The following is a 14,614-nucleotide window of genomic DNA, read 5'->3' as shown; positions in this document are numbered from 1 at the left end:
AAGAAATATTAACGAACCATGACCATAAATAATATAGATTTCTAAGGCAGGTTCACACACTATTAATAAAGCTAGTTATGCAATATTCAAAAAAATTACCATTACTCTGTTAAAAAATAATTAACCAATTAATCTAGGTACACAAAATTGACAAAGAAACAAACTGCAAATGTCCAACACCATACAACACAAATGCCTCACAGCCTTCGTCGTGCTTGTTCCATTATCAGATGTACTACTGGATCCCAAGCCGGTGGTAAAGTAAAGCCATCCTCTCTATTAAAGTTTGGAAATTTCTTGATCTCAATGGCCTCTCGCCATTCATTATACGCGATTTAATCCGTTTCCATAGTTTTATTTCATAAAATAAGTAGGTTAGTATTAATATTTGTGTCGTTATCTGGGCAAAGGGACCTTATTGTCGATGGCGCTTACGTCCCGCGGCGTCGTATTAGTACACGAACATAGCTCATAACTCATAACGGCGTAAGCGCCACCGACAATAAGGTCCCTTTACCCAGATAATGCCACATTTAAGGTCAGTGTCGGGAAGACCGTCTACCCAGAAATACCGTCTACTGAATATAACTTTTGTATTTATATATCTATCACTTCTTACACCTCCGAAGGTATACCAGTTTTTTATCATTAATCCGTTGGTCTTCAATAGATATCCCTAGGACGAACACTAGTTAACAAAGAACTTGATTCGTGTTTCGAACTCGACCATCGAGTTCAACATGGTTACGCAAAAAATTATAATAAAATAGAAGCAGTTGGAATATTTGTGCATTATGTATGTAACGTGTTAATTTAATAATCGTTCTTCCTGTCTAGCTCAATTCATGCTCTTAAAACGCGTTCAATTCATTGTTTTATGTCCTGAAATATGTAACTTCGAAATTGTGCCTAGTCGGAAAAACCGGCATATAAGAGTAAGGCACATATTTTAGGCTTTATGGGAAATAAGTCGAGTTTAAACGGGTGTTGTAGGTTAATTTTATAATTATAAGTTTCGGCTTTGCTTTTGTCTGGACCTGAAAAAATAAGGTTATCAACCTCATTTACGGGACATATGACGGTCTTGCCTTATAAATAGAAAAATGCTGATATGTTGAAAATATCAACGTTATTTGTTTTATAATCTATCACATTACTCTCTGTTATTACAGAATATAACAATGAACATGATTTTGATACTTATTTCCATATGAAATTACGCGACAACGAGCACTAGACGGTCTTCCCGTACTCATCGCGGGGCGCATCATGTAAGTTTACTTTAATTCACCAAAGTATTATAAACGCTGTGTAGAATATAAAATTTGCTAGCCCACAGGACCATGCGGATCACTCCAGACTAGTCCAGACTACTTTAATAGTCTAGTTTTATCCACTCAAACTTTATTTCAAATAAAGTATGCCGGTCTTGTCCGCACTGACATTTTATAATAAATCGAATGTTATATAATTCTGTATTATTTAAGAAATAATAAAGAATAAAGTAATAATAATACAGAAGTAATTGTTCCGTGATGGGAAAGACATACAGAAGTAATAATGTTATATTATATGTTATACCATTATCGAATAACTTTTCTTTGTAAAAGATATCTCTTTGAAAACGGACATTAGCTACACGAGCAGTGTGGATACCATGCCCTATGAAACGTCACAGATAACGATATTCATTGTATGGAGAAAGTAACCGGCGTCCCCAAAGGGTTACTGACTAGACCCACAAATTACATGCATTTTATATGAGTTTTACTCTAGTAACATTAAAACGTCATGGTAGCTACACAGGTATTGTATGTATTAAAATATTGTTAGATTGGAAAACCGTCTCGTGGGAGTCACGAAAGCAAAGATTGAAGTACCATTGGTAAATAAATGACTTATTGCTATTATTGCTAATAAATATGAAAGCAATGTTTCATGTTTTGTTTACACGGGATGTTATTATTGCGACTGTTGAAATTGCTTGTTACGATAGCTTGCAGGTGACACTCATCCTAAAGGAAGCTTGCTAAATTTGTTTGTGCGCAAGAGACGGCTTAATATATGTATGTTATTGTAGAGGTAAAAACAACTCATGACTGTTTAATAATAGGACCTTTCTTAAATATGTACAGACATTGTTAATAATTTATTTCGTCTATGAATACTAGAAAAATACCTCTTGGTACTAGAATATTTTACACGATTGGATCAAATTTTTTTTTTATAATTTTCGCTTACCGGCGGGTATTGTACTTGCATGGTACAATGGGGGCACTTAAAAATATGATCTCGGCTCCGCCTTGGCCGACAAGTACATGTAATCTAAGACATTTTTTACTTTACTTAATCTACCTACTGGTGTTCTGCCTTTTCGCAGTAATATTTTTGGCCGAATTTCATTTGCCAACCAACGTTTGGCCGAAGTTTCATTTTGGCAACTAACGTTTAGCAACTTTTTGTATGGCAACTTTTCATTTGGCAGAATTATTGCAAAGCAGATTATTATAATCTATCTAAACGTTTGGCAGACTAATCATTTGTCAAATGTTTCATTTGGTCAAACAACTTTTGGACGAATAACGTTTCGCAACGAAACATTAAGCAAGTTACAAAATAAATAATTATTAACATCACCCATTCGGAAAGGGTACTTTTCTTCCCTGTTAGGAGGGAGCAAAGTAGCACTTTTCTGTTCAAGGACTATGTTGCCAGCATAATCATATACGACAGAGTTCAGTTAGACGAGCGAAGCGAGGAGGAGCGTGTTAGGTTGACCGTGAGCAAACCGAAAAAAACTTTTTAATACATTAAAAATAAAATTAAACAATATTCTTGTAAAAAAGAAAGTAGGTAACTATTTTAAAAAACATTTATACGTTAGTAAAAATTGCATCCCTGTCAATAAATTAAGAACTTCGTAGAAGACTCAGTATTGCATATTTTAGCGAAATACGCCAAACATATTGTTGGTGTTCAATAAAACACTTGGTGGACCTATAAAATGAACTACTAGTTGTAGGTATATTACGCCAAGCAAAACATTCGACAACATCGAAGTTTGTTTTTTAAACATAGGCCTTTTAAAAATACGGAATCCTAAAAAAGCCAAACGTTAAGTTGGCAAATGTGAGGTTGGCAAATAAAAAAAAAACAATATGATAATTTGGGAAATGAGCATTCGGCGGAATAAAATTCGGCGAAACGTGAGTTGGGAAGTGATATTCGGCCATACAATTTTCGGCGATAAATAAGAAAACCCTACCTACTATTTCTGTTTAGTCTTTACAGCTTTGGCTGACAGTCTTTGCTACGATATTTCCTAAGTAGAGGAAACACGCGGGCGATTGACGAGCTAGAAATAACTGACGGCTCCAGTTCGTCCTGTTGGAGAAATTTCTAATTTCGTCGCGGGTCGGCTTGCTTTTGTTTTTGTCGGTAGCCGCGGTCCCCGTTTGCCATATTTTGGTAACACCGGCTAAGAGTAGACTATGAACAATCTGATGTTTTGAGTAACTAAAGTCATACAGTATGGCAAGTCATCTAAAACCCTTAGGAAAATTTATAATCATGTTGCAATCCCCAGTGTTCGGACAATTGATGTATTTGTCAGTTCATATTAAACATGTATTGGCCATGACTCATAATCATAAGGTACTAATAGGGAAGCTAACTCTGCCTGCCGATTGGCCACCATGGCGACGCTGTCAGCGATCGCCTCGGGCATACTAATGACATTGCCATAAGTAATTCAAGTGTAAACGAACCTGTTCTGCCGAATGTTGAGAATCGAAGACAAAAGTCATGGGGGTACTATATACTTGATCTGCGTTTTTCAAGAATTTACAGCATGATACGGCTTTTCAATGTTTTGTGCAAACTTTTTCATACATGATGGATTATGTATGAGACAGAAAAGTGATTGGAGGACATAAGCGCTCACTACTAAAGATTATAAATTATGTTTGTAGTTGCTTTACTTAGGGGATTTTTTAAAAGTATCTATAAGTAGTATAAGGACAAACGATGCAAGAGGAAAATTTTAATTACGTACGTCTTTACATATAATTAGAAATCTTCATTAAGGCGCGAATTCAATAGTAATTTCTTCGAATGTTGATGTCCTTAAAACGAAAAACGAAGCCAATACTTATTCTAGAATTTTATTATACCTAGAATTAGTCTTGGTTTGTCATAGGTTACGTTTAGTGCTTATGGCTATTGATAGATGCAGGTTCAATGTTTATTATATTATTATGAAATGTTTATATTTATAGGCTTAGAAGATAATAAATAGGAATAAATAAAAGATAAACATTCATTCAAGGAGTGTACGAGTAGAAGCGTTGCTTAGTAAAAGAAGTCAAGTTTGGGTTTCGGCTTAAAAGATACTAATGTCACGAATCATACGAGTATGAGAATTATACCAAAAATGTGCACAATGCAGACCATACCGAGGGCATTAATATGTATGACGTCGCGTTATATTTGAGACCATGAATATGGTATAGTCGTCAAACAAAGAAACAGAAATAGCGCTATGGAGTACATTTGACTTCAATTTGATTAGATTATCCTTCCACAAAGCATACGGTAAGTACACATGATAAGTTTGCGTTGACAATTAAAACACAGGTATGATGACCGAGTGATCTGGGTACCCGTTCATCATCTGCCTATCCATACATGTTAGTCTGCTCGATACATCAATTAACAATGTCTCGGTAGTCGGGATACTGTGAACTGAGGGTAACAATAGTAATCTACTTACATATACTTATGCTGTATGTAACTCGTACATACCCTAAAAATGCTCCTAAGTCAGTGTCACGTGAACAATTCATTATCTAAGGGCCGGTCGCATCAAACCGTCTGTCACCGTTAAAGCGTTCGTTAAATTTTATTGTATGGGAAGTTCCATAGATGTCTGCTGCGTGACGATGACGTGTCTGACAAATGTGGTTAATGCAACTGGCCCTTAGTTAAGCAACACAGTCTAAAAATTCATGAAGTTCCAGAGGAGCGTTCGACGATCGCTTTCCAGTAGCCAGACACTATTCTTTACTGTCGTCTCTACAGTCTACTGTCGGATATCGCTTACGCCGCCGATCCTCTTACTAAATGTCTCCGAACTGTTTCTATAGTCAATTAACTGGTTGAAAGCGCATGCCCTCCCTTAAAAGGTGTTCTCCCGTCCAGACGGGCGGTATTGAACTTTCATGAGAGCCCGCTCTGTCTCTTGCAGTCGTCTGTCTGTCAAAAGTGTATCTTAACTCGGACTGTACTGTAATGTACAGTGTTTGTATGTTTTGAGCACGCCGTTACATTTTTAATGACAGCGCTGCATCCATTTCGTTTTATATTATATGCACTCTAGAAACATGCATCGCTTCGTAGGTGAATATTATATACGGGAAGTACTTAGCTTCTATATATTCCGATATTTAACGATAAAAGTAGTATAAAACCGGAACCAAACAATAAGAATGTGATTTTTTCATGTTTATTCATAAGAATATAAATAAAATAAAGTGGCGATTATACGGAAACGTCAAGAGTGAGAATTCCCAGCACACTTGTTTAGTCTTTTCCTTTAAGTTTCGTAATTTATTATTGTATTTCATTTCACCACCTTTGGATGCATTTATTGTAATGAAATGTCATTCATGTGACGCGTTCTCTATTGACATGACCGCAAGAGGCGATCGCTTCGTGTAGTCGTGTCGTGTCATATTGGTGATGGCGACGGTGGCGGCGCGTCGCGGCGGAATAGCCGCTCTATGCCTATTGTCTTCATAATTAAGTCGTCAGGGCTGCCTCAGCCCTCGTGTTCTCAGGAACATTATATGATAGTCGAGTGATTCAAGCATGACTATCTCGTTTTGACTTTGAAGAAATTAGTTTATCGATATACACGGTGAAATAAAGATTAATGCTGAAATCGCGAAAAAAAAAAATTTGGCTTTTCCATAGAAAAGAGCGGCATCGCGACAGTCTAAATGTATGAAACCGCAAAATTTTTTTCGCGATTTCAGCATTGATCCCATAATAAAAGTTGTTCATTAAGATCTCAAAAGCCCTTTTTCTAATTCCGTGTTTCAGTGGTAATAGTAGTATGTTTCATAAGGCCGATAGTCCACTATCATATGTTTATCATAGAAATATGATCATAGGTCTGTATGCATCCCTTTTTCTCCAACGTGAAGAAAAAGGATGGCATGTTGCCTATGATCATATTTCTATGATAAACATATGATAGTGGACTATCGGCCTAATATTGGTATTTGCCTTAGAACTTTTAATGTTTTTCAACTTTACAGTCCTGAAATGTTTCTTATTTCTGTTAAGTATCAATTGTCTAAACTACTGTGATTTATTTGATTGCCGTGGTCAAGGTGATGCTGATGAGTGCGTGAATCCTTTAAGTTAATGTTGTCCCTTAATAAAGTATGCAATAATTAGATAATTCGTTAGAGAGAAAATTCATTACGCATTTTCGTGTAAACATTTATGAAACATGTGTTTTATTATGAACGCGTTTGTATGGTATTTTTTAGATATATCTATAAAACATAGAACAGTTAGTCAGTTAACAATTTTAGTTTATATCTTTATAATGCAGGTATCTTTTTTATTAAAGCTAATTTTATATGAAACTGTACCAGACTAACTGTTCCGAACAATTAAACAATAAAACAACTAAAAAAAAAACTTTCTCCATATCATCTTATCGTGTGCGATGTAGCCATTCAGATGTAAAACTGGGCAATCGTTAACATATTTCTTGTGCTCGGTGTTAATTCTCAATAAGCGGAAAATAACGAGTGTGACGCCCCTACTGCTCTGACTCAATGGCAGTCGGTGGAGTGGAGTCGCGCCGTACGCGCCAGTTTGATGCCGCTTCCGACCCGCGACACATCGGGTTTTGATTTTAAATTTCGAATCCTCTCGTATTTGAATTTTTCGCGCTCGCGTTGCTTTAGTGACCGTAAAGCAAAGTGGAGGCGTGTAATGTTACAAGTTGTGTGTAGTGTCATACAGAAATTGTCTGGATTTAGTACAGTGTAAGATTTCTTATCAGTGCATGTAAACAAACTATGCGACAAGTCGTTAGGAAGTAGGTACTAAGAATGCTAAGATTGTTTACTATTTGTAAGTTGTCATGTTGATTCTGTTGGTCGTCAAACCTAGGTTTTAATGTTATTCCTCCTTATAGAAAACATGTATATATAGGTAAAATTTTTAGTGGTAATAATCACTAAAATTTTTACCTATGTATGTTATCTTCAAACTGTTGTGCGATAATAAGTTCATAAGTCACACTAACAATGAATACGTAGGTACCTACTTACGTTTTTTTAGGAAAACGGATATGTTGTACATAACTTATGCATATTAGAGTAGCTTCAGAAATCCAAATAAAACCTTACCTGTTGTTAAAACACAATGAAAAAATTCCAGAATCGTATACCGTGTTATGACAGGTGTTTTCCTGTTTGGCATTTGTCACTGCTATTATAGTAACATTCAGTAACCGTCCTCAGAGACAATTATCTAAATGAATTAATAGTTCAGGGTCACAATAATTAGAGAGTGAATTACGTTACATTTTCTACGTTATTTTCATGAGGAAATTTACATATTGTAACTAAAACTTAAAGTATAACTTAACGAGTATAATAGTTGGAGGTATTGTACCGAGGACCCTGGCGGCATTTTCTCGTTGTATCGCAATGCTGATACGTTGTGCGACGAAGTCTCCAGCTTTTTGGCCAGCAGTAGGTACGTCAATCAAACGTGTCGATATTTCTGGAAAAAACTTATGCATTCTCCTCCGGATCTAGACTTTCAGCACATGCCACGTGCCATCTCCACTTCAACCAAAATCAGTCACTGCTTGCACAAGGGTTACGGGGCTAATGTCCTATTGTTACTGTTATAAAATAAATATCATCATCATTATCATTTCAGCCACTAATCGCCCACTGCTGAGCATAGGCCTAAATATATATTATTATAAATGAGGAGTGTCTTTTCAAAAGGGCTTATTTCCACTTTGAACTTTTTTTGGGAAATCGAGAAAAACATAATTCCACGGTATTGATTTTGAAATTAATATTTAATTAGCAAAATTGTAATATTGTAAGTTGACGTTAATGCTATGATTACATCAAACGTAACATGTGTACCTAAATAAATATTTAATTACCATATGTTTTTGAGAATTAAGCATTTTTGATGCGAACTTTTGGGAATTAAGCCGTTTTGTTGTGGCCTTGTAGCGTAAATGTTATTATTTTAAAATAGTTTTATTTTATTATTGGATTTTGTATTAAGTTAGTTGATATCAATGTTGTTGTACTACATACATTTGTTTATCCACATAAATAATCATTAGTAATTACATATTTTTCAAAATGTGTTCTAAACTTTGATGTTACTCTTTTTTTTAAAGATCAAGGCGAGACTTTTTGAGCTTTAATCTCAAAACAATACGTAATTTTCTATACTAAAAAAACTGCATTCATAGTTTAAAAAAAAGAAAAATGGAAATAAGCCCTTTTGAAAAGACACTCCTCAAATATATTAGGAACCTACTCGGTAACATCTTATTTCATTATTTATTTATTAAATTTGTTTTTCATTCGTGGTCCTTTTCCGATATCAGTTTCCCGGTGATCTGATTTTCAAATACCCATAATTATAGGTGTCTTAGGAAATATATAAGTTTCGAGAAATTCATCGACCTCACTACCTTTGGTACGACAGCCGGCACACCAGCACTTCTTGCTGCTTGGGTACTATCGCTATCAATGCGAAACGAGTCTGAGATTTGCGGTTACGTAGCAGTGAGTCGACGTAATTTAAGTACCACAGTCTCTCTGAGCCGTGGCAATATGCCGGGTTAACGCAAGGAGGATGATGATGACTTATTATCAAACTTAATAAGACGTTAATATTTAATAAGTAAACAAAACATAGTAACATTAATAACACTCATTACACACTTCTTTCAAATAGTAGTAAGGTACATTCTTGCACAAAGAGGGATCTGCATCTGTTCCGATTTTTAAGAAAACAAATAAAATGTGACGATATTGGCACCATAAAAGACATCCAAAATATTTCTCTACCAATTCGAGTGAGTGCGGTCATTAAGTCGAATCGAGATAAACACCGCGGTGCAGGCGCCGGTTTCTTGCTTCCATGTCGTACAAGTTTTTCTGCACCGATATTGCATAACCATAGGCAAGGTTTCGTGCACTGACCGATCACCTTCGTGCAGGATCGTTGAGAGCAACGTTAATTCGCCAAAGAATTATCTGTAATGCTCACTTCCTCATGATGCAACGGACTATATATTTCGTTCCGTCTATTACTGCATTCAACGGGGCCATTTTTCTTTAGTGAGCATCTGCATCAATTGAATCAGTCGTTTTGAAAAACGACGTAAGTTATTGCGGTTATGTAGCGATATAAGTTGTTGATGAAGTGGTTGAATCAATTGGTGAAGCGGTCACGCGAGGGGAAACGCTTGCTGTCTAACTTTCTGATGTCTCAGTGCGATACTTGCCACTTGCTACTTATCCACTTCATCCGTGTGGCTGGAGGTATATTGTTTTACTCTATCTAAGCTTAATCAGACTGTTGATTATGTTGCAACTCCAACAATTAATGTGTTTGTTGGGGAATGGGGATTGCGCGAACTCGCGGTACTTAACAATGTACCAAATACAACCGTATGTATTGCTGACACCTTCAGTAAATTAATTTTATTGTGTAACATGCAGGCATATTTTATTATGATGGATAAAAAAGTTGATAACAGGATTACAGGATATATTAAATTAAGCAATTGCAATTCCAAGTGTCAATAACCGCGAATGCAGTCGCACGCGCACGACGCACTTCACACGTCGCGCAGTCGCGCACCCTTCGCGCCGCCAGCACGTGGCAGCCAGCCTTACATAACATTCGCGTTCCATCGCCAGCCAGCCTAGAAGTTGCCAAACTACATTTATCTCGTGACAGCCACCAGAGAAACTTGCATTTCTCAGCGAAAGTTGCTTTGGGCGGATGCATACTTATGTATGTGTATAATTATGGAAATTGAACGGCAGTTTTCCTTTCGCTTAATCGCGTTGTCGCTTATTATATAAATCAGTTAGCCAGCTTATTAAACTTGTTGTCTATAGGCCCAGAAAACTGGACATATACGTTGATAAAACCAAAGCCATAAATATTTTTTGAATACTTACTTAACAATCAGCAACGTTATCATAAACTCAACCTAAAATTGGCGTAAGCCAGTATTTCTATTCGTTAGAAATTTTTAGTCGTTCTAATTATGCTTAAAAACAAAAGAATATAGTCAGTAATTTAGTATGCGCATCTAAATCCTATGCATCTATTTGTAAAGGGTGACTTGATTAATGCGTCGAATTTCACCCCTAAATTGCAAGCTTATGCAAGCATCCCCTGTCTCTGTAACATGCTGAGCCCTAGCGTAATTCATTAAGCATTATTCATTTATCTTCAACCCTAGGGGGGTTGGGGGTGACCTAGACCCCTCTGCAGCGAGGAATGCTGAGGGGAGCTGAATCCGTTTAAGTGCAACGAGTGCGTGGATAAACGGCAAACGCATGCCTCTCGATACCCGGCTGCATAAACAAAAGCTTATGTTTAATCAAACCTCAAATCTACTTGCGTCCTTTTTGATGCCACTGAGCTTGCAAAGGAAATATTTCCTTCAGGCAAAGAGGGGCCTTTGACAAGTGCTTTTGCAGGTTCAAGTATTTGGCTGACGTTGTCGGCTCCTCTATCCCGCTATTCCCGCTGCCTTAGTTTATAAACGTTATTTAATGGCTTTCTACTACGGAAAGGTCCTGTTGCTCTTTAGGCATGTTTGCACATAAATTTATGCATCCGACTATATCCCAAATTGTCAGCATAAAATTCTACTGTAAAAGTAGGCTTCTTTGTTAATGACGAACATTTCTTATTCCTGCTTTGTTTTCATTTTTGTACAGTCGTCCAATTATGTAAAGGTCGATTAGTACTTTTTGCAGCTTGATAACAATGATAACTTTTCACCTCTAATGTATGTGGTTTACAGTTGACTATGTTGTGTCTATCGTGCTTAGTTAATTATTTCCGTTATCAATTAAGTAGTCAAGATGTTATGCCCGAACTAAATTACCCGTGTTTATCTACTCATAAGTTGATAAGGTCATCTAGCCATGAGCGTCTACGTAACTTCTATGTTGTCAACCTTGTTTACAAAACAAACCCACTTAGGACCGGTTGTTCAAACTATTCATAATATTAAACGTCGTTACTTATGACTATGACTCGTTACTCTCGTTAGTTCAAATTATCTATTGTGGTAATCGAAACTATGAGATGGTAGCTCCCTGTATGATTCATATTTTTATCCTCAAGTATATACGAAGTGTCCGAGCTATAGTTTTTTTGATGCCCGATTGTAACCTACTCTTCGCTCATAATAAAATATGAATATGTTTTACGGATTAGTAATAGTTTAATTTAGTATTATGATGTAATATCGGATGAACTTTATTCACTCCACCCACACCGTAATGTCCTTTTGAGTTTGATCTATACCTGCTAACATCATTTCCTTACAATATTATGCACACATGGGTCACACACAATGTCAACGATACACCAAAGTAACTAGTATAGTGCAAGAGATGAAATTGTGTTACTTATTCCGTGGGAAATTGTTTTAAGTTTTAACAGGGTCTAGTGAAAATTAACTTGCAACGGATGTTGTGGAAAGCGAACCTAGCTACTATAAATGCACATAAAAGATTTTTTACTATATTCAGTTCCGTGAACCGAAATGTCTTTAAGAAAATTAGGAGTTTCTTTAATCTTTTTTACGGCCATGTAATTACTATTTGGTATTCATCTTTCCTTTATTAACTTTTGCTGAAACGTATAGATTATAGGATATTCGTGTATTATATACTTTTATTTATAAATTCCCGACCATATACATAAAATATTCTGTGGCTTAAAAACTTATTGTATTTAGCTGCAAAATTTTAAACACTGGTGTTTGTGTTTACACGCCTTGTACTCGTATTATATTTAAATTTAACTACCATGGCGTTCACTTCACTGTACAGATGTGCTGCTAGCATGATCTAACCTTCTAAGTTGGGTTACAGACGTCACCACACCGGCCGGCCGGAGTCACCGGGCACGCTTCAATGTTGTTGTATTTTGTCTAATTTTGTATAACTTTCGCTTGAAACTAAAAACCATGTTTCTCCTGTTTCTACGGCATGCATTTACAATGAAGTCAATGAATAATTTGAGCAGTTCTCAAGAAGTTTGTACATAGCCACGTCAGCAAATTTTAATTGATCCTATTTTTAACCGACTTCAAAAAAAGGAGGAGGTTCTCAATTCGACTGAATTTTTATTTTTTATTTTTTTTGTATGTATGTTACTCAATATCTCCGAGAATCGTGGACCGATTTTCAAAATTTTTTTTTTGATCGAACGGGTATAATTCCAAGATGGTCCCATTGGCACCAAGTCGGGGTCTGATGGTGGGATCTTGGAGAAATCGGAGGAACTCTTCAAATGTTAGAGGCACATGTAATGTTTTTAGTGTATTTTTCAAAGGTACACCAATATTTACGCCTGATGGTAATAATTTTATGTGGCTGAGCTGATGATGGAAGGTCAACTCCTCAATGGTTAGGAGTTAAAGGATAATTCTTTCACTACTGTACATATATTCAGACTGATACATATAATATCACTAGGAACCACTAAAAATCAACAAATAAATAAACTTTTTAACAAAAAATAAAACCGCCTTCAAAAATAAGCGTGTTACAAAACACGGAGAAACTAAAAAGCCAAAAATAATAAACCTTTGAATTCAGATTTCTTATCGGATTGCAATAATCTAAACATTCAAATTATAAACAAATCAATTATTTTTGGAGTCGGGGCCAGCCTGCGTATGGTTGGGTGGGGCAAACAGGAAATAGCAAGGCGACAAACAGGTCTGGTACCGACTACAAAAATAATTGATTTGTTTATAATTTGGATGTTTAGATTACAGAGGTAAGGGTTTATAATGTGGTGTTACATGCCTAAAGGGTCCTCATGCTTCACCTGCAATAAAGACTATTCCTTGTTGGGATTTCAGATGAAAATGTCCTTATAACATTTGAAACATAATGACTCTTCTAAGATGGAACACATTATGTAGGTACGAGTATGTATGAAATGTGTTATAACTAGTAGCACATGTATCCATGATATAAATTGGTTGTGATCCATTCGCTCCCGCACATGTGTCGCATCGCATGACAATCATATGTCTTTAATTGCACAAAGACTTACGTCTCGTTATAACTCTAATATAATGAATTCTTTTAAAAGTATCTTTATCATACTCGACGTGAGTTTTTATTTAAGTAAGCAAAACATGATCAAGTGAATTTAAATCACCGCAGTTTTTGATAGTGCTCAGGCCCCGTAACCGAATGGCATTTCTCCGAAGCGAAACGAAAATGAAACGCCGCGAAAGGTAGTCTGGCTCTGTCGCGCCAATACGCAAGAGCGATAGAGATAGATATCTACTAGCGTTAACGATGAGCGTTTGTACCATTCGGCTACGCACCCAGATCAGAACTTCGGTTACATTTATGAGTAGGTAGGTATAATATAAGGTCCTAATTTATTAGATGCAGATATTTTTACAGCTGATAGTACTCGGTCTCTGGAGGATATTAAACCGTGAAACATTATAGCTTTTACGATGTTTTTTTGGAGAAAACGGAAAAACAAATTTGCTACGTAAAAACACCCTGTTTATGTAATTATTAAATGAAAACTCATTGAACAGATTCTAGTACCTCTTTTACGTACCACTTAACTGTAACTGGCCACTTCAATGACATGTGCAGTTTTCCCGCCGAACCTTTACGACATTTACAACAAACAATTGTTGACATGACAGACAGTGTTATTGTGACATGTGATAATGCACATGATGATTTTTTTTAGACGAAATTATAATTCATTTTTTTGTTAGGAAAATGAAATCAAAAAAGTTACATGAAAAGATTTCTTAATTTATATTTAAAGTTAATTATTTTTCCCCTCACTAGCTCGGAAACACGTGTTTTGTCCTTTAATACCAGCGGGTAAAAACGCATTTTATCCACTAGTGGGTAAAGTAATTTGACCTTGAATAAAGTCAAATTAACTGCTTTAAAATTGATAAAAGTAAGTGAATCTTGTAATAAAGATGATTTACCACCTGTGGAACTACTGGAAGCAGTGATAAACGCATTTTTTGCGTTGTGGTTTCCTCGCTATAGTGAGGGGAAAAGTTTTGTGTTACACACGGGTGCAAATGTATTTTACTTCTCGTGTGTTAAAAAACTCGCAAGTTCAGGATTCTATTCTCGAACCACTCGCTTCGCTCGTGGTTCAACTATAGAATCCTTTCACTTACTCGTTTTTCAATTCCACACTCGGCGTTAAAATACAACTTTGCCCCCTTGTATAACAAATAACTATTAATGTAAAGTATCATGTGTTAAAATATCTGCAACTA

At 36.1% G+C, this 14,614-nt stretch overlaps 1 protein-coding gene across 6 annotated transcripts in view; it reads left to right on the top strand.

The window, feature by feature from the left end:
• Positions 1-14,614, top strand: part of LOC125241849 (ras GTPase-activating protein raskol) — a 217,887-nt gene that overhangs the window by 109,294 nt on the left and 93,979 nt on the right. The window contains exon 1 of one of the 6 annotated variants that reach the window (XM_048150529.1): positions 6,868-7,064. The exons of 2 other annotated variants lie outside the window; for them this stretch is intronic. The gene's annotated coding sequence lies outside the window, so the exon portion shown is untranslated. Of the gene's footprint in view, positions 1-6,867; positions 7,153-14,614 lie in introns of those variants that run through there. 3 more of the 6 variants (XM_048150528.1, XM_048150527.1, XM_048150526.1) reach the window with 3 other exon arrangements.

This window comes from Leguminivora glycinivorella, chromosome Z (genome assembly GCF_023078275.1).
Source record: "Leguminivora glycinivorella isolate SPB_JAAS2020 chromosome Z, LegGlyc_1.1, whole genome shotgun sequence".
In the NCBI taxonomy this organism is placed as follows: Eukaryota; Metazoa; Arthropoda; class Insecta; order Lepidoptera; family Tortricidae; genus Leguminivora; species Leguminivora glycinivorella.
This window is presented reverse-complemented; position numbering and strand designations above follow the sequence as displayed.